This window comes from Juglans microcarpa x Juglans regia, chromosome 1S (genome assembly GCF_004785595.1).
Source record: "Juglans microcarpa x Juglans regia isolate MS1-56 chromosome 1S, Jm3101_v1.0, whole genome shotgun sequence".
In the NCBI taxonomy this organism is placed as follows: domain Eukaryota; kingdom Viridiplantae; phylum Streptophyta; class Magnoliopsida; order Fagales; family Juglandaceae; genus Juglans; species Juglans microcarpa x Juglans regia.
Window position 1 is genome coordinate 3,842,709 of NC_054595.1, and position 19,510 is coordinate 3,862,218.

Consider the following 19,510-nt stretch of genomic DNA (forward strand, 5'->3'; position numbering starts at 1 on the left):
TTACTAAGCTATGAGTAATGTTAAAGAGAAGCTATTGTAGCAGTGTACATTTTGTACTCACTGCATGGCTGCTTCTAATTGATTGTTCCCAACACTCATTTGGGGAGATGTGTGGTCTAGATGATACCACATCATCTGTGCAAAATGGATACTTCCAATAATGGCTTCTATCTATATTTATTCTTTAGTTAATTATGTTAAGATTATAACGTTTAGGTTAGTTAGGTGTGTATGCATGTGTTAGATTGACAAGTATTATATTGATGATAAACCATGAAAGATTTGCTTTTTTTTTTTTTAACACAAATGGCGGGTTTCTTTATAGGCTAGCCAGCCGATTGAGTTTTCTCTTTCCCCTCCCGTCTCAAAACCCTAATCATCACCGCGAGAAGATCCTTCTTCTCCTTTACTGTTTCAAATCTTCTGAACTCTTATTTGTTCTCTGCTATTATTTCGCTTACTTCTTATGCTAATGGAAATCTCTACTTCCTCTAACCCTAATTTGGCTAAGTCTAAAAAACTCAAGGAAACAGTTGCAACTCTCCAAAATTTACGCTACCATTGTGAGAAATTCGGACAGGGTAGAGCTTTCTTCAATCCCAATCTCATATATCAACTTGACTATGAAATAAACCCAAATCAAACATGGCAAGTCGGCGATTTTTTCACACCTCTAGATGTCCAACTATCTGGGGCTCCTTTACAATATGCATTGGTTGCAAAATTTCCCAAAGGGAGGAGGCCACAAATGAGTTCAATCTGAAATCATATCATGAGCAAATGGAGCCTCTTGCATCCTCCTATTGTTGGCTTGATTGATTCTCGACACATATTGATAAAGCTTCAATCTGAAAATGATCTAGCAAAGGCCTGAACAAGAGATACGCACTCAATGGAGGGGCCATGTTCATATTATTTAAATGATCAAGGGATTTCAGCCCCATGGAAGAATCACCTATTGCTCATGTACGAGTAAGATTACCTTTACTTCCTTTGAGTTTCTACATGAAATCTTGCCTGAAAGCCATTGTTAATCCTCTTGATAAGTTTTTAGTTGTAGATCTCCCCACTCATTCACACACATCCCTCAGTTGCGAAGGTTTATATTGAAATGGACCTCTCTGTTTCTAAGGAAGATGCCACATGGATAGGTGTTGGGAATGACGGATTTTAGCGAAAAATCGAGTATGAAAGGTATCCTAGCTATTGTAGTCACTGAAAACTCAAGGGTGTGTTTTGTTTGATTGTAGAAAGATGTCAGCCAGAACCCTAAATCTAATTTAGGTGGCACCAAATAGGCTGTTGTTGTTGCCGAGAAAAATGGGTTCCTGAGAACCCTGATAAAAATGTTGTTGCTTCTCATGAGAATACCTCTTTACCTAGTGACTCTTTTCGAAGTCCACAATCATGTTGAGACAAATAAGAATCAGATTTATTGATTTGATCCCATAAATAAAGATCCTATGTCAGATCAAGTCTCAATTTTAAATTCTTTCTCTATGCTTGCTAATGATCTGAATCTTGACTCTTCCATAGCTTTAGTAGAGGAAGAAAAACATTCATCGAAAGCAACCCACTCAAATTCTGAAATTGCGACAAGTATTGTCAAGAACAAAGGTAAAAGGGTTATATGTGTATCTAGTGTAGTTCCTAACACCAAAACTCAAATCATATGTTGACGAATTCTTTTATGATTTGGAACGTTGGTGGTGTTGCAAACAAAGGTACCATGCATAACGTAAAACATTTAGTAAGTGTTATAAGATGCCTTTAATTGCACTCTTAGAACCTATGATTCCTATTTCTAAAGCCCTAGCATTGGAAGAACCTTGGGTTTAACCTAAATCCTTTCTAATGAAGATAATGGTGGTAAAGTTTGGATTTGTGCTAAGGATGATTTACACATATCAGTTCTTTTATCTTGGGAACATCATTTCACTTTCTTTGTTGATTGAAATGGTATTACTACTATTGTTTTTGTTGTTTATGCTAAATGTAATCTCATCCTTAGGAAATATTTATGGGATTCTCTTTCTTATTTGAGACCCTCTAACTTGCCTTGGGTTGTTATAGGTGATTTCAATATTATTAAATCGAATGACGAGAAAATAGGGGGTCCAACATTATTAAATCCTTATGATCTCCCTTTTTTAGGTTCTAAATTCACTTGGTCTTATCGTCGGGAAGGTATATACACTTGGGAAAAGCCTTGACCATGCTCTTGTTAGCCAATCCTGGAATGCATAAAATGGTTTCCAAAATGACACGTCTTAAAAGAGCTTTGAAAGACTGGAACTTTTCAATTTTCAAGATCTTTTACAACACTTGCTTATTGAGAGACAATATTCAAGCTGCTAAAATTACTTTACAATAACTCAATCTTAGTTATGATCTTTTTACTCTCCAAAAGTTAGAAATGATTATGATGACAAGCTTCTTCAAGAAGAGATTTTCTAAAACAAAAATCTAGAATTCACTGGTTGTTCGAAGGTGACAGAAATTCTAAATTCTTCCATCAGATGGTTGTCCATAAAAGGAGGAAAGCTAACATTGCTTCTCTCGCACTCCTTGATGGTACGTCTAATTTTGATCATCATATCATTCATGCTGCTGTTGTAGATGTCTTTTGTAGTCAATTGACAGCTGAACCTCTTCATGAGGCTACCCCATTGCTTAGGCATATTTACAATCTTGTGACTAACGAGGAGAATGTTTTACTGCTTAAAACTCCCACTATTGAAGAAGTTAAACATGTGGCTTGGAGCATTCATATGGACTTTACTCTCGACCCTGATGGTTTCTCCTCTTCTTTCTACATTTATTGTTACTCTATTATTTGTAAGGATCTTCTTGAGGTTGTGGTCGAATCTTTCCAAGGGAGTATTTTTCCCCTCTTACAAGCACACTTTCATCATTTTATTTCCTAAAATTGATAGATAAAATAACATATATGTGTAAATCATCCTTAGCACAAAGTGTTTGAATCTTTCTTGTCTCGCTACTATTATGCCTAAGTTTATCTCCAGGAATCAAGGTACTTTTGCTGAAGGTATGATTATATCTGATAGTATCATTTTAGCTCAAAAATTTACTCATAGCATAGCTAAGAAATTTCGTGCTAATAATGTTAGGCTTAAAGTTGACATAGCCAAAGCGTATGATAAAGTCAATTAGGCCTATCTTTCTCGTGTTCTGTCCACCTTTGGCTTTAGTGTGAGTGTGGTCTCTCTTCTTTAGGCTTGTTTTTCGGAGTCTTCCTTTTCCATCTGCCTTAATGGTACCATGTGGGCTACTTCACCGTTAGTGGAGGTCTTAGACAAGAAGATCATTTATCCCATTTCATTTTTATTCTAAGTGAATAACCTTTTAAGTAGAAGTCTCCATCAGCTTATGGTTAATGGTCATATCACTCCTTACGTTGTACCTTGTGGGTGCAACCCTATTACTCACATCCTTTATACAAATGATCTCTTGGTTGTTACCAATGGCTCTAAGAAAAGTCTTTAGGCCCTTATGACCTTCATCACTCATTATGAGAATATCTCGGGACAAAAAATCAGTCATTCTAAAAGTGTGTTTCTTTTGCATAAGAATGATCCTAGCACCAAAAAGAACATTATTAGAGCTACCATGGGTTTCAACAAGGGTAAGTTTCCCATTGTTTATCTTGGCGGCCCCCTCTCCTATAGTAAGCTCTTCATCTCAACTTTTGACTTTACTTTGAACAAAATCAGGAAAAAAAAATATGGGTGGAAAGATTGTTTATTATCCACGGGAGGAAAGCTCACTTTGATAAAATCTGTCATTATCTTCATTCTTATTCATACTCTCTATGTTCTCAATTCACCCAGAAAGAGTCATTGAATCCATTCATAAAGTGTTTGCTACTTTCTTTGGGAGTGAGTATGAGGTCATATTAAAAGAAGTTGGATCTCTTGGCATCATATTGTCCATCCTATCCATGAAGGTGACCTAGGAATTAGAAACTTACATGATATCCTCAAGCCCTTCATTGTAAGTTAACTTGGCGTTTTCTCACTTCCGCTTCTCCTTGGGCCTCCTTTCTCCACCATAAATACATGACAACTGCTCCCTCACTTGACACTATTATGGCTAAGACTTATTATTCCAAGTCTTAAAAAGTTATATGTCATTATCTCCCTATCATTCATTAGAACAGTCAACAGGAAATTAGGTAGGGTGCTTTAGACTTCTAGTATAATAACTGGACTGAAACTGATTCTTTAGCCCAAAAAAGGCTTCAAATTTCTGTCTTCAATTAAGAGATGTTTGTTCTTCCATTGGTTGAAATACTCCTATGCTCTGTACTTTGGGCGACCTCTCTCTTATTCAAGAGGTTAACCACTACCATGTCTCTCTTAAGCTTGGCTCTGATATTAGAGTTTGGAAACATTCTCGTGATGATAAGTTCTCTTCTAAATTTGCTTGGAACCTTTTTCGGGACCACCTCCTAAACAACACGGCCATGAGTTTTGTTTGGAATCATATCCTCCCTACCAAGATTTCAATTTTTGATTGGAAGCTTTGGCATAATGGAATCCCCCTCGATGATAAAGTTCAATAATGTGAGGTTCCTCTGGCCTCTAAATGATCTTCTTATTCTGCTATGGAAAATGCAAATCATATTTTTTCGAACTGCTCTCTGGAAAAAAAAAATGGTTGTACTTCTCTTCTATCTTTGGTCATACTCTTTTGGGCTCTAGCTGTTAGAAGAGCAATGTTATTTATTAGTGATCTTTTTTCAAGGGTTCTGATCAATTTACATTGCTCGCTCACTTGTTACCATCACTTCTCTAGTGGGAGTTATAGCTAGCACGTAATAAAGTAAGACCTGAGGGTTTTTATACTACTGTCATTACTATTATTGATAAGATTGAAAGGTGGATGTGTGAGCTTAATCCCTTTTTGAAGCCTAAAGCTCCTATGTATAATGTCAATACTGATGTGCTCAACTCGTTACATATCTTAGACTCATTGTCCGGACTGAAAGATCTATCCTTGTTAAATAGTTTTCGCCTCATTTGGGTACTTCAAGCTTAATATTGATAGTGCTTGAAAATGTAATTTCGGGCCAGCTAGTTATGGTGATGTTTTACATTCTAATAAATTTTCTATCATTGCTAGTTTTTCTTGCTTTCTGGGTAGGGATACTAATACTTTTGCAAAATTGTCAACTTTGAGATTGATTTAACTTTGCACTATCAACAGACTTCGTTTGTTTATACAGATGAGATGAGATAAGATGAGATGAAATGAAATGAAAGATGAAGATTGAATTAAATATTATTAGAATATTATTTTTATTTTGGGATTTGAACAAGTTGAATTATTTATTGTATTTAGTGTGGGAGTTGAGAAAGTTGTAATAATTAGATAAGATGGGATTATTTGTGAAAACAAACGATACTAGTATCTCTGATCTTATTGGTGATACAGATGGTCTCCTTGTTGTTAATTGGGTTTATAATGGTTTTTCTCCTGGTGGCCTTTGATAGAATTTGAATGTTTGCAAATCTTGCAAATTGAATTTTATTCAAAGGATAATCAACTATGCAACTCAACCACTTACATACAATGTTTCGCCCAAAGTATTTATATACAGCCTATACAAATCTATTTTAGGAAATTACAGGAAGAAAAGGTAAGAGCTACATAAATGAATTTTTGTGATTTGGTGACTGTTAGAAGCTTGATTTCTGGCTAATTCTCTATTGCGTAATCTTTGGCTTGATGTGTGGAGTCATCTGTTATACGCCCCCGCAAGATGGAGCTGCCATCAGCAAGGCCAATCTTGTTTCGAAGTAGTTCCGTACGTTGCCTTGACAAAGATTTTGTGAGAAGATCAGCAAGTTGATCTTGAGAATTAACATGGTGAACTTGAAGTGTGCCTTTTTGAACCATATCTTGAACAAAGTGAAGATCGATCTGGATATGCTTCATTCGAGAGTGCTGGACAGGATTGAGACTTAGTTGTGTGGCTCCCAAATTGTCACAGAGCAGCTTTGGAGAGGAGGAAATATTGAACCCAAGTTCTGTGAATAGTGCCATAAGCCAAATAGTTCCAGAAGCCGCATTAGCAAAAGCTCTATATTCGGCCTCGGTGGATGATCTCGCAATAGCCCTTTATTTTTTTGAGCTCCAAGATATTGGATTTGGTCCAATAAAACTGATGTATGCCGAAGTTGAAGATCGATCATCAAAATTGACAGCCCAATCGGCATCAGTGTATGTGGTTAGTTGTGAACTGGAGCTTTTCCGAATGTGAATGCCATGAAAGATGATGTGTTTCAAGTAACGTAGAAGTCTCTTCACGGCAGTCCAGTGAGTGGCAGTGGGTTTGTGAATAAATTGGGAGAGTTTATTCACTGCAAAAGATATATTGGAACGTGTAAGGGAGAGGTACTGAAGAGCACCTAGGACCCTTCTAAATTCTGTGTTGTCAACTGAAGAAGTTCCATCAAGAAGCTTGAGGACAGTGGTCGTGGACAGTGGTGTAAAAACATCCTTGGCACCAAGCATAGTACTCATTGTAAGAATGTCACGAATGTATTTATGTTGAGAAAGGAACAAGCCAGTTTGTGTGGGAATAACCTCCATGCCAAAAAAAAAATGCAGCTGACCCATATCTTTTAATGAAAAACATGCTGCAAGTTTCTCAATGACTAAGTCAACAAACTGATTATCACTTCCTGTTATCACCAAGTCATCCACATAAACCAACAAAAAACATGTAACAGAGTTGGATTTATAAATGAACAGGAATGAATCAGCCTTTGAGTTTTCAAACCCAATATCCATAATTGTTTGCTTAAGAGTCGAGAACCAGGCTCGTGGGGCTTGTTTAAGCCTGTAAATCGCCTTACGTAACCTGCAAACATGATTAGGCTTTGAAGAATCTTTGAACCCTGGAGGTTGAGACATGTAGACATCTTCAGTCAACTGTCCATGCAAGAATGCATTGTTGACGTCAAGCTTGATTTCTGGCTAATTCTTTGTTGCGTGATCTTTGGCTTGATGTGTGGAGTCATCTGTTATAGCCTTACTCAAACATTGGGGATAATATTTTACATTTCAACAATTTTTATCCTTTTAGTATTAACCATGTTTAAAGAAAAGATAATGCGTGACCTGACAGTTTAACTAACTATGGCGCCATGGGACATATGATAAGTTTTTCATCTCTTTTTCAACTCTCTAAATATATATTGTTCCTTTCTCTAAAGATCATGTAGGTCTTTCTGGTAGGTTTGGCAAATAGGATGAGACACAAAATTCTCATTTCATCTCATCTCATCATTCCAACTTTTTCAAATTCTCACACAAAATATAATAAACAATTCAATTTTTTGAAATTTCAACACAATAATAATATTAAAAAATAATTAGTAAACTTTCATCTAAAACCAAAAATTCTTATATCACCATCCAAACCTAGTGTCAGTTATTTTATATGAACTTAATCTTGGAACTTTTTCTTTATACATAAGGTATTTATCCACCATAATTGAAGGTAATCAACAAAATTAACGTATTGTCATTTTTTTAAAAATAAAAAATTATCGGTGTTAATATTAAAATAATATTATAGAAAAATATTAAATATGAAACCATATTTTTTTATAAAAACGAAATAAAAATAATAATAATAAATAATAATAATAATAATAATAATAAAACTTGATTCGTTCAACAAACTTATATAAATTTTTATTTGAGCTTCATTCGTCTTCATTTATCAAATAAGTTAATTTTAAGTCAAATTATACAATTGTGATCGATGTATTCATGAATATTTATGAAGTTAGTCCAAAACTTCGACCATTCAAGCAAATTCTTTGTTTTCTAGCCGTGAAACCCTTCAATCTGAGAATAAATAAAATCATTTATAATTTAAATCAAATTCCACCCATAAGTCTCTCCCTCGTATGTGAATGTTTGCTCCACCCAATCTTTAGAAAAATTATACTCCCAAGTTGGTAGAATTGAGATTTCTTAGAATTTTCTAATTTAAGAGTTTTGCTACTCATTATCCCCACATACCACATTTTTTATTTTTTTAAATTTTTTTTAGTTTTATTCTTCTTAAAATAATGAAGTTCTTCTACTCATAATCTATATATCACATATTTAGTAAGAGAAAAAAATAAAAAAAAATTATGTGTGGTGTGTGGTGTGTGGTAGAGGGCATTGAGTATAATTTTTCTATGGATCCATCATCAACATTAAATATAGTAAAGTCTAAGTATTATGTTTATCTTATTTAGAATTATAAAAAATTTTAAGTTTTAAAAAATTGTAAGGAATCTTAATATGAATCACAAGATTTGAGATGAAATTCTATGATATTAAAAATTTAATAGTGTAGAAACTGTTGACTAGCCAGTTGCTGGACTACACACTTTATGCCAATTTCCGATTTACATTGTGTGCGTAGGGCTGCAAATGAACAAAGCAGCTCCTGAACAGCTCGAGCTCAGTTCACATATATTCGGTTCATTTAATAAATGAGATGTTCATAAACACTAATATAGGTTTGAATATAAAACAAGCAAAACTCGTATAAACTTGGCTCGACCCGGTTTAAACTCATGAACAAAACTCGTATAAGCTCAACTTGACTCGTTTGAGTTTGTTTGAAGCTCGTAATATGTTTTAGATATATATGTATGTGTGTGTGTTATATATTACACGTTAGTTATATTTTATATACTTAATTATATATTATTAATTTATTTATAGTTTACCTTATTTAATATATATATATATGTTATGTTCCCAAAATGTGTATAGGATAATTTGTATAATAATATATCATACAACTACAACTATTGATTTATTATATTATCTATATGTATTAAATAGTTTAGTTTATTACATTTATCTTGTGTATCATTCTTTTAATTTATAACTAAAAGTTATTTTTATAAAAAAATTTATAGCATAAGAATTTTGAATCAAAATTATTTAGTTGAATAGTTAAATGGTTTGAATTTTTTTTGTAAAATTCAAAAACAAAATTATAAATAAAAAAGATAAGATTCAGAAATTTTAAAATAAAAATCCAAATTCAAGCTCGAGCTACTCAAGCTCTAGTCGTTTGTTTATTTTTAATCGAGCTCAAGTCGAATTTTAACAATATGTTGAAGAAATGAAAAAAGACTTGATAAATATGTTGAAGGGATAAAAAGACAGATTGATAGGTTGAAAGGAATACTCGAGACAAGACAACAATGGTGAAGAGAATAATCACTTTTCTCATTTCTTATTAGCAAAATAAAAAGTTTCTTATATAGAACACGTACATAAAGCTCAAATGCCAAAAATAGAAAAGGACCAAAGGAGACCAATTATATTCACTATACATAAATGAATACTTTTGTCCACTACATTCCTAGCTAGCTTTATCAAACAGTTGTTGTGTCATGCGCCCACCATTACTCTTTGTTTCTTCTGTTTTGATCACAGCAGGTACACCACCACAAGGTGCACTACCTGATGTACTATTCATCCTTTGGACAGCAGCTGGAGGCTACAAATTTCTTAGTGAAGTTTGTGACTCCCCCTCGAGATGGGCATGGGTGTTTAAGGTGCCCATCTTGGATAGTAGAAAATAGAAGGTGGCAGCAGGGAGGGCCTTGGTGAAGATGTCTACCAGTTGAAATTTGAAGGCTATGTGTACAGGTGTAAGAACCTTTAGACAATACATTTTTCCTTGACAAAGTGGCAATCCAATTCTATGTATTTAGTCCCTTCATGGAAAACTGGATTCTTGGTCAAGTGGATTGTTGATTGGTTGTCGCAATACAAGAATGATGGCTTGGGATGGTCTATGTTAAAGTCCTTGAGCAGAGAGATTATCCACACAATTTCACAACTGGTATGGGCCAAGGCCCTATACTCTACCTCCACAGAAGATCGAGAAATGGTGGCCTATTTATTGGACTTCCAACTGATTAAGGAGTCTCCAATGAAGGTGTAAAAACCTGTTATGGACCTTCTAGTTTCTGGGCAAGCTGCCCAGTCAGAGTCACTGAAGGCCTTTATGTGCACAGTTGACTATGAGGAGAGGAGAACACATTGTCCTATGAAACCCTTCACATTCCTTAGGACCCTATGAGCTGCAACCATGTGAATATGAATGGCTTGTCCATGAACTGGCTAAGAATGCTAACAACATATGTAATATCTAGTCAAGTTATGGTTAAATAAATTAACCTCCCAATTAGTCTCCTATGACATGTTGCATCAGTTAAGAAGTCTGAAGATGAATGTGACAACTTGTGATTCATTTCTATTAGAGTGTTGGCTAGTTTGCATCCAAGCAAACCAGCATCTTCAAGGATTTCCAAGCTATATTTCCTTTGACACAAGTGAATACTCGAAGATGATCTGGCAATTTCCAATCCTAAAAAGTATTTTAGGTTGCCAAGATCCTTTATCTTAAATTGAGAATGGAGGTGTGCCTTTATATTGTTAACAACAACTAGCCATGTTAGAGTTTCCAATAATTATGTCATCAAATAAACTAACAAAGCCACAAAACCTAATTTATCATTCCTTGTTTACAAGGAATAATCTGACTTGGACTGTTGGAAACCAATTGAGATCAAGGAAGAGGAGAATTTTGAATACCAATGGCGAGAGGCTTGCTTAAGTCCATAAAAGGACTTATGCAACTTACAAACTAGTCTTTTATCTTTAGAGTGTGATGACTCCCCCTGAATTTGATACCCTGGAGTAGGGCTGAGCACCGACAGTTTCGGAGTCGGAGGGCCCAACCTCCGACTCCGACTCCGACTTTGTCGGAGGTCGAATCCGACCTCCGACTCCGACTCCGACATGTAGAGAATCCGACTCCGATCCGACTCCGACTTGTCGGATCCAAGGCTCCGACTCCGACTTGGCGTTAAGCTTCCCTTAACGCCAGCTTTGTAGCTAAGAAAGATGCATATCTTGGCTCTAAGACTCAATTTGGTTCTACTATGCTTGAGGGTAGAGGCAAAACAAAGGCATCCAAATACCCTTAGATGTGTGTATGATGGGACTGTTGAGAAAAAGACTTGACAGCATCTCCCCAGAATTGAAGAGGCAGGGAAGCTTGAAAGATGAGGGCCCTAGCCACACATAGGAGGTGTTGATGCTTTCTCTCAACCACCCCATTCTGTTGAGGGGTAGAGACACATGTCTTTTAGTGCAAAATTCCTTTAGAATTGTTGAAAATGGACATGTTGAATTCCAATCCATTGTCAGGTCTGATTTGTTTTATTTTGGCACTAAATTGAGTGTTAATCATGTGAACAAATTTCTGCAAAATGGTACTTATTTCAGATTTTAATTTCATTAAATAAACCCAAGTGACCCGAAAGTGGTTATCAACTATAGTCAATAAATAATGATGACCCTAGATTGAAGCTCGTGAGTATGGGCCCCAAATGTCACAATGGACTAGTTCAAAAGGAGCTAAGGTGCAAGAGGTACTCAAATTGAAATATTTTCTTTTCTGTTTAGCCAAATAGCAAATAGTGCATTGCATATCTTTATCCTTTTTCACATTGGGAGAACAAGATTGAATTACATTCATTCTATATTGAAAAGTGTGTCCTAATCTAAAGTGCCAAAGATCAAAGATCAAATTCATGCTAGTTATTTGCTTGAAAGACGTGACTAGAAATTGGTTGCTTGACAGTGTGACTGGAAGGAAGTGAACCACTGACTGTATTGCAGCTAGGTGGATTGGAAATGAGGAAGTAAAGGCCATTGTGTACCCTAGCGAGTCCGATCATCATCCATGAAGAGAGGGCATGTATAAAGTAAAGTTTGCTTAGAAAAACAAGGCAAAGTGAGGTGTTGTGAGTGAGTTTGCTAACAAAGATTAAGTTGAAGGTGAAGGAGGGTACACAGAGTACATTATTAAGAGTTAAGGAATCAGATAGCTTCAAGTCCCAATGTGAGTCATCTTGACTTGAGTTTTGTTAGGTAATTGAACAAAGGATTGGGTCTCACAAATGATGGAAGTGAGCACTGATGTATAACAAACCATGTGGTTTGTAGCTCTAGTATCAAGAATCCAAGGTACAGTTTGTGAGTTGGTTGAGTGGTGGTTTAAAAGAGATGTAAAGTGTTCATGGTGAACTACAGATAAAATGGAAGAATCCGGCAAGGAATAAGCAATAGATGGGTGTAAATTTGTACCTGCCATGTTAGAGGAATGAGGGGCACTAGTTGTGGTATCTGCATATTTGTCTTGGTTAGGTGATAGAAGGTTACCAACATTGAGCTAAGATGTCTTAGCATTGACAAGTGTAAGTAGCTGTTGAATCTAAGCTTTAGTAATGGGCAACTGTGATCCTTCCATGGGTGCCTTCTCATGATTTTGTGATGTAACTTGGTTTGCAGAGTGTCCAGCTTGCCCAGATGTTGTGTCCACTCTTACCACAGTGGTAACATGTTACCTCAGCCTTGTCTCTCTTCTTAGCCTGAGATTGGAATGCAACCAAGGTTGAGGTTTCATGGTTAGGTAGCAAGAGGGCATGAGTTTCCCTCTGGCTTTCTTCCTACAAAACCAATGAAAAGATCCTATCCAAAGATGGCATAGGAGTCATCAAAATAATCTGTCCTCTGATGCTATCAAAGATGTCATTCAATCCCATTAGAAATTTAAAAATACAACCTGTTTGTTGAGCCTTAGCAAGGGATTTTACAGTGTTGCAAGTGCACAGCTCATAAGAACAATGAGGAAGGGGTCTATAATTGTGCAGTTCTTCCCAAGGAGCATTGAGTTGAGTAAAGTAATCACTTACAGATTGAGAACCTGTGTGATGGAGGCAAGTTGTTGTTGAAGTTGGTAAATCCTTACATTGTCTGGTTGTGCAAATCGTGCCTTAAGTTTATCCCATACTGTTTTGGCAAAACTAATGTACAGAACATTAGATGCAATCTCCTTAGAAATGGAGTTTAGAATCCATGAGAGGATGAGGTTGTTACACCTCAACCAAGGTATGTAGAGAGGGTCTATGATACTAGGTGTTTCGATGGTTCCATCAAGGAATCCAAGTTTGTTCTTAATAGAGATGGCTAGTGTGAATGAATAGTTCCATGAAAGGTAATTAGGTCCTGTTAAGTGTGGGGTGACCACCACAATGTTGGCATTATCATTGTGGTGCAAGAAAAGGGGTTGTTGGGATTTTCAGATGGAAAGGAGTTGTGAGAGGTGTTAACAGAAGATCCTTCATCAATCATTTTGATGACAGGATAGTGAGTTGCAACTGCAAGAAGGTTGAATTGGCAGAAACAGAAAAAATCAATAGTAGAAATCACAAGTGATCCCGCTCTAATACCATGTTAAATAAATGAAAAATGCTTGATAAATATGTTGATGGGATAAAAAAACAGATTGATGAGTTGAGGAGAGGAATACTCTAGACAAGACAACAATGGTGAAGAGAAGAAACACTTTTCTCATTCCTTATCAGCATAATAAAAAGTTTCTTATATAGAACATGTACATAAATACCAAAAATAGAAAAGAACCAAAGGAGACCAGTTATGTTCACTATACAAAAATGAGTACTTTTGTCCACTACATTCCTAGCAAACTTTATCAAATAGTTGTTGTGTCATGCACCCACCATTACTCTTTGTTTCTTTTGTTATGATCACAGTAGGTGCACTACCCGATGCACTATTCATCCCTTGGACAGCAGTTGCAGGCTACATGTAGCTTCTTAGTGAAGTTTGTGAGAACATTAATAGTTAACGAACCAAGATCGAACGAGGATAATCAAGTTTTATTCGAGGTATCCTTGTTCAAACCAATTTCGAACGAGCAAACATGTTAATTGAAATCGAATACCCGTCTTCAAATTTAACTCGACTCCATCTATCACGCAACCAATTTATTTGCGTCGTCTACGAATAACAGTCAGTCCACTCTCTCTCTTTCTGTATTTTTTTTTTTAATCCAAAAAAGCTTTCCACACGACAGAGATTCTGTAGTCCGGCCGTTCTCTGTTCTCCTTTGCTCCATCTTTTTATGGACAATGCTACAGCTCCCGCTGAAGCTCTAGCATGTGTTTTCATGTGTTTTTTTTAAGCTTTTTTTATATAGATTTTTTTAACACTTTTAAATATTTTTAAAAAATAAAATAAATTTATAACATCATTAAAAACACTTCCTTAATTAGAAAGTAAAAAAATTATTAAAAAATACTTCTTTAATCACAAAGTAAAATAAAAAATATGTGATTAAGGAAGTATTTTTTAATAATATTATAAATTTCTTTATTTTTTCTAAATATTTAAATTGTTAAAAAAAATCTATATAAAAAAAAGAACTAAAAAAAAAATAGAGCTCAGCGCATTATTCTCTTTTTATATTCAAAAAAGAAATACTTGGAGTTTCTCACTGCCTGATCCTCTGTTCAACCATAAATACACCCAAAATTAGCAAAAAACTGAGAACCCAGATATGCCCATCTCATCCGATTCAAGAAAAGATACGGCTCACCTGAATTTTCCCACGTCGAGGCGATTGCCACGGCAATGGCGGCTCTTGGACCTGTTTCTGCGGCCTGCTTCGGCTTTGTCTTACTCTTCTTCCTCCTCGTCTTCACTCCCCTCGGTGACTCTCTCACTGCTTCCGGTCGCCAGGCGCTCCTCGTCTCCACCGCCGATCCACGTCAGTGTCATCGCCTCGTGGCGGTGTTGGAGCTCGGGGCACAGTCTGCCACCATTGAGGCCTGCTCGGCTGAGTCCGCGGACCACATGCCCTGCGAGGATCCCCGGCGAAATAGCCAGTTGAGCCGGGAAATGAATTTCTACAGGGAGCGGCATTGCCCGCTGCCCGACGAGACGCCGCTTTGTCTGATTCCACCGCCCGATGGGTACAAGATTCCGGTGCAGTGGCCCGAGAGCTTGCACAAGGTAATCGCTTCATTCACACTATTTGGTTCTTGAGAAAGTTGAAATAGAAGAGAAAGGAAAAAGCCTTTGGTTGTAAAATTATACGTTTCTTAGCTTATTATTATTTCTGAAAATGAATGGAAGCTTAGCCGATAATGCTCCAATTTTGGATGTGTAGATTTTAGCGGGTATGATTTACCATGCCCGTAAAGCTAGCTTGTTAATGAGCTGCGAAATTAGAGGCCAGTGAAGGAAAAAGTACCCAGACGAAGATTGCTCGCAAGTCACGAAGTAATCAGCCTTTGATGTGAAGTAAACTTGTGTTTTTTTTTCTCTTTAAAATCCAACACACATGAAAGGATTTGCATGGTGTAGTCTTCTACAAACCAATATTAGAATCTGTTCCATGTTGTTTCAGATGCAGAGAAACTGATATACGATGCCATGATTTATCAGAAATGGATTAGTTATCTACCCATCTATTCTAAGAAAAAATCTATTTGCTAGCTCTTGACACACCAAAAATATCACTCATGTGGAAACCTGCCACATCAGCTAACATAAAAAAGCATTCGCGTATTGTCTTTTTTATAACTGTAATAAGTTCCACAGCAGGTAATGTGTTTCCACACTGGCTTGAAAGTAGCAAAACTCTTATAATTATCAAGTGTAATATTGATGTGCAGATATGGCACAGCAACATGCCTCACAACAAAATTGTGGATAGGAAAGGTCATCAGTGATGGATGAAGAGGGAAGGTCCATACTTCATTTTCCCTGGTGGAGGCACGATGTTCCCAGATGGTGCAGTACAGTATATTGAAAAGCTTGGACAGTACATACCTATAAGTGGTGGCATTCTAAGAACAGCTCTCGATATGGGTTGTAGGGTAGGAGCTGTATCACTGTACTTCTCTGAGACCTTACTAAAATTTATTCTTCTTGATGTCGTAGATATAATCCTCTTGCAGGTGGCCAGTTTTGGGGGATATCTGCTAGCTGAAGACATTTTAACTATGTCGTTTGCACCGAGAGATTCACATAAATCCCAAATACAATTTGCACTGGAGAGAGGGATTCCCAGCTTTTGTTGCCATGCTTGGAACTCGCAGACTCCCATTTCCTGCTGCATTCTTATTTGACTTGGTTCATTGTTCTCGATGTTTAGTCCCCTTTACTGCTTATAGTGAGTTCTTTGTCAAATGTGGCCTTTCCTATATTACACCAGTGCTACATCCTGCTACTTGTTTTTATCATATCGAAATCTGGCTTTGCAGATGCAACATATTTCATCAAAGTGGATAGGCTGCTTCGACCAGGAGGATATCTGATTATCTCTGGCCCCCCTGTACAATGGCCTAATCAAGACAAGGAATGGGCAGATCTGCAGGGTGTGGCTAGAGCATTGTGCTATGAGCTCATTGCTGTGGATTGAAACACTGTTATCTGGAAAAAGCCAGTGGGTGGTTCATGTCTCCCCAACCAAAATGAATTTGGCCTCGAATTGTGTGATGGAGCAGATGACCCAAGTTATGCATGGTAACTATCCTTTAGAATGATTTCCCTGTTTCTGGGCCTTTTTTTTTTATGGGAGAAGGGAGGAAGTCAAAGGTGTACTGCCATGCCATACACCTGCTGTGATCATGCCAGGACCTGTATGGAAAGTATTTAGTGGAGTTCTGAAAACTAAGCTCAATTTTTCTGCAGGTACTTCAAATTGAGAAAATGTGTAAGTAGGACCTCTTCTGTAAAAGGAGAACTTGTTGGGACAATTGCAAAGTGTCCAGAAAGGCTAACAAAAATTCCTTCAAGAGCAACCCTCGTGAAAAACGGCATGGATGTGTTTGAGGCTGACACAAGGCGGTGGGCTAGAAGAGTTGCTTACTACAAAAACTCATTAAACCTAAAGCTTGGAACTTCAGCTATACGCAACATCATGGACATGAATGCATTTTTCGGAGGCTTTGCAGCAGCCCTAAAGTCTTACCATATGTGGCTAATGAATGTGGTTCCTGCTCACAAACCACCTACTTTGGTGGTAATTTATGACACAGGCCTTATTGGGGTCTACCATGATAGGTGAGATTTTTTAGTATGTCTGGCTCGTCTCTTAATAGAGATTCCTATAGGACTCTATCAGACAGGTTGATCCATTACATGAATCATTCATATTACTTGTGGAGTGACTGTCATTAAATAGATATACAGTCAAGCATTTTTTTAGTAGTGTGCATCAATAAAAAGTCAAGCATTTTGTTGTCAATGTTTGCGCAAGTACACATTAAACAGCTGGGATTCCCTTTACCTTATCTATAGAATATGATGTGGTTTTTATTTTACCTATCAAAGTAAAATAGAATATAATGTGGCTGGTTACAATGTTTGAGCAGGTGTGAGCCTTTCTCAACATATCCTAGGACCTATGATCTTATTCATGTAACCGGCATTGAGTCGCTTATAGACGATTCGGGTTCGGGCAAGAACAGGTTTTTCTCCTTTGAAACTTCATCCCTCATTTATAGTTCTTAGTTGTCTCTTGATTTCCCTGGCCCCTTGGAGGTTTTTATGGAATGGGTAATGTGAAGGAGTTTTTCTGGATAGTGGATAATCAAAAGCACAATTTATATGTTACAAAGGCATTCACTACAAAAGAAGTTTGCTTAAGTAAATAAATTATAAAAGGCTCCTAACAACAACTATCATTTGAAGTAACCTCTACTTGGCCACAGTATTCGATAGATTGCTCCAGCTGTTACTGATGCTAAGTGACTATGCTCATTGATCGGAGACTTCATTTCAGGTGTAACCTTGTGGATTTGATGGTAGAGATGGATCGAATTTTACGTCCAGAGGGAATAGTTGTGGTTAGAGATTCCCCTAAAGTTATTGATAAAGTAGGTCGCCTAGCTCGTGCCTTGAGATGGACAGCTACCATTCATGAGAAGGAACCTGAATCACATGGGAGAGAGAGAATACTTGTTGCAACCAAAAACTTGTGGATGCTATCTTCAGCATCCAACTAACACCAACCGGTACGTTCATTATAATGTAGCTATTCTTTATCCTTGCTTTCTTATTGTTAATATAAAAATAAGTTTGTTGACATATTCTTGTGAAAACCTTTGTAAAATTGTGTTATAACAAGTGTTGAAGTGTGTAAAGTGAAAAGAGGGTCAACACGGCTTGAGCAGAACACAAACAGAGGCTCGCTTGACATGGCTCGACCCATCGCTCGAGCGACATCAAGTCAGAGACTTCACTCAACATGGCTCGACAGTTTGCTCGAGCTACATTCAAGTTAGAGACTTCACTCGACATGGTTCGACACTTCACTCGAGCGAACCAAGTCAAAGAGTTCGCTCGACATGGTTCGACACTTCGTTTGAGCTACATTCAAGTCAAAGAGTTCGCTTGACTCTGCTCGACACTTTGCTCGAGCGAAATTCAAGTCAGATAGTTCGTTTAACTACGCTCGACACTTCGCTCGAGCAATGTTCTGGAAACCTAATTTTTCCTTAGGTTTGAGCGCCTCTTTTTTGGTAAGTATAAAAGGGAACTTTTTGTTCTTCCCTTGGTGTGCAAAATTAGAGCAAAAACACAACCCCTTTCTAAGAACATTTGAGAGAAACTTTTCTCACATTCAAAGTTGAATCTCTTGGAAAATATACTTCCACCAAATCACACTCAAGATAAAAAACACCGTTGAGTCCATTGGAGTGGATGTGTTCATTGGCCTGAAGGTTTCCGAAACTGCTGTTGCTGCAGAGATCGAGAGGTTCTCGTGGGATGCTATAGAAAGGTCAGAATTCTGGCACTACATGAGTGTAGAGATCAAGTGGGTCACTCGTGGAGTTGCAAGCCAAGTTTTAGTTACTACAAAGGTTTTGTGAGTGTTTCTAAATTGGTTGTAACGAACTCATATTTCTATAGTGGATTTTTGGTGGTGACCTACACCCAGAGTAGTTTTATATTTTGAAGAAGTTTTTTAAATGAGTTTCCACTTCATGAACAAAAAAAAAAAAAAAAAAATCTTCTATAAGGGGTAGTTTGTCCCCTAAATTAAATCGAGAATTGATAACATCATTTAGTTTAGCATTGAAGGAATCAAATGTTTCATCATCTTTCATTTTAAGTTCTTCAAAGTTAGTGGTCAACATATTCGCTTGAACTCCTCCTGGGACACGGCCATGAAAATCGCATTCAGGCTTTTACTATTCCAATTACACTCGTTGACTTCATCCATAGAGTATTCTTCCACATCTCTAGGAATTTCAACTCCATCAACGATTGTAATTGGTTGTTTCCATCCTCTCGTTAGGGAAGCCCACACTCGTTCATCTATAGACTTCAGGAAAGCTTTCATTTAAACTTTCCAATAAGCATAGTTACTACCATCAAAATATAGTGGCGATGTGAGAGATTGAGAGCTATCCATTTAAACGACTACAGTAGGATCACACTCAGTAACTAAATCCTAGCGGAGTGAACCCGCTCTGATACCAGTTGAAAAAGCAGCGGTTCTACCCAACACAACACCTAGAGGGGGGTGTATAGGTGTAGTTCAATTTTTTTCTCTGGTATAATAAAA

General features: G+C 37.0%; 1 long non-coding RNA gene and 1 pseudogene across 2 annotated transcripts; both read left to right on the forward strand.

Annotated features, from left to right (window-relative positions):
• The first annotated feature begins 273 nt into the window (after positions 1–273).
• LOC121244507 lies at positions 274–14,045 on the forward strand. 2 transcript variants are annotated; one of them, XR_005936444.1, is made up of 3 exons: positions 274–972; positions 9,487–9,504; positions 13,686–14,045. It is a non-coding gene; the product is annotated as an uncharacterized LOC121244507 (long non-coding RNA). The 2 variants fall into 2 exon arrangements; XR_005936443.1 differs by having other exon boundaries at positions 274–966.
• Positions 14,046–14,392: 347 nt separating this feature from the next.
• Positions 14,393–18,902, forward strand: LOC121244501 (annotated as a pseudogene).
• Positions 18,903–19,510: the final 608 nt, after the last annotated feature.